Raw genomic sequence first — 1,247 nt, 5'->3', positions numbered from 1 at the left:
AAGTCATAAAAAAATTAAAAGAAAAAACTTTTTAAAAAATTAAGCATTAACTACTCTTTTAAGTAGACCAGCAGAAATCAGCAGTAAGCTATCCAAACTGCCTGTATAAATAAATAAACCTAGATACTGTGCTGGCAAGTGAAATAAATCAGATGCACATGTGCAAACACTGTATTGTCTCACTGGCCTGAAAACCTGAAAGCGTAAATAAAATCTGAAAGTTACAGTAGACATTTTGGAAGGGAAAGAATAGGTTCAGTGGGAAGAAAAAGCTGGGCTGAAGCTGTGTATAGCAGCTGGGAGGAGGTGGAAGTGCAAGTGTCTATGGTGGACAGACGGAATTTAAGAATAAAAGCCAAAGGGCACAAAGAACCTGCTAAGAAGACAAGCTAACATGAGTAAAGAAGATATGCTTATGATACATCCTCTTCTTTGTAACATTTTTATTATTTATTTATTTTGTATTTAGGACAGGATCTACAGGGTCTACAGGGTCTCACTGCATAAATCGTACTAATAGTGATTCTCCAGTTTACAGCCTCCCAAGTGCTCGGATTACTGAATTGCATAACCACGCCCAATCTCTGTAACATAATTTTTAAATATTGTAATTAATAGATAGGATGGGGTACAAGAGAAAAATTTCCAAAATTTCTATTTGAACTTATTTACAATTCAGTTTTCTTTTCCATTTAGGATCTTAAATTCAACATTCTTTTTAAGTTCTCATGCTTTGTGTAAATAGTTTTTTAATTTTATTCATCATTTCAATTTTGGGAAACCAGATCATATTACATCTTTTTTTAACAAGTAAAACATCTGACCATTAATATCTCAAGAAATATAAAGTAAGAAACTGAGAAGATAGTGTGCTTCTGTTTCTTGTAAGGATCACAGAAATCTTTTTTATATTAAGGATTTTAATAGTAAAAACTTTCAACTCTGTCAAAACTAATTACTAGTTTTTAAAGTGTAGGGAAGCCTAAACAGAAATAAGTGTCAGTAAATTATAATAATTATTGTCTTAAATAAATGAGAACACAAAAATGAAAGTTTATGGTTGAAGGTTTATGAAGATATTTTGTAGATCTAAACTAACCTGCATAAATAAATAAGTATGGAGACATATTGGCAAGTGAAATAAACATGGAGTATCTTCCTTCAACTTCAGTGTCTGGACTTAAAAATCTATTTTCCCCTCTCTTAGCATCTTAACTATGGCATGTGGGAACTTTATCCAAAATCCC

Source organism: Octodon degus, unplaced genomic scaffold, assembly GCF_000260255.1.
Source record: "Octodon degus isolate 3935 unplaced genomic scaffold, OctDeg1.0 scaffold00476, whole genome shotgun sequence".
Classification (NCBI taxonomy): Eukaryota; Metazoa; Chordata; class Mammalia; order Rodentia; family Octodontidae; genus Octodon; species Octodon degus.
The sequence above is the reverse complement of the archived record's forward strand: the minus strand, read 5'-3'. Positions refer to the sequence as shown.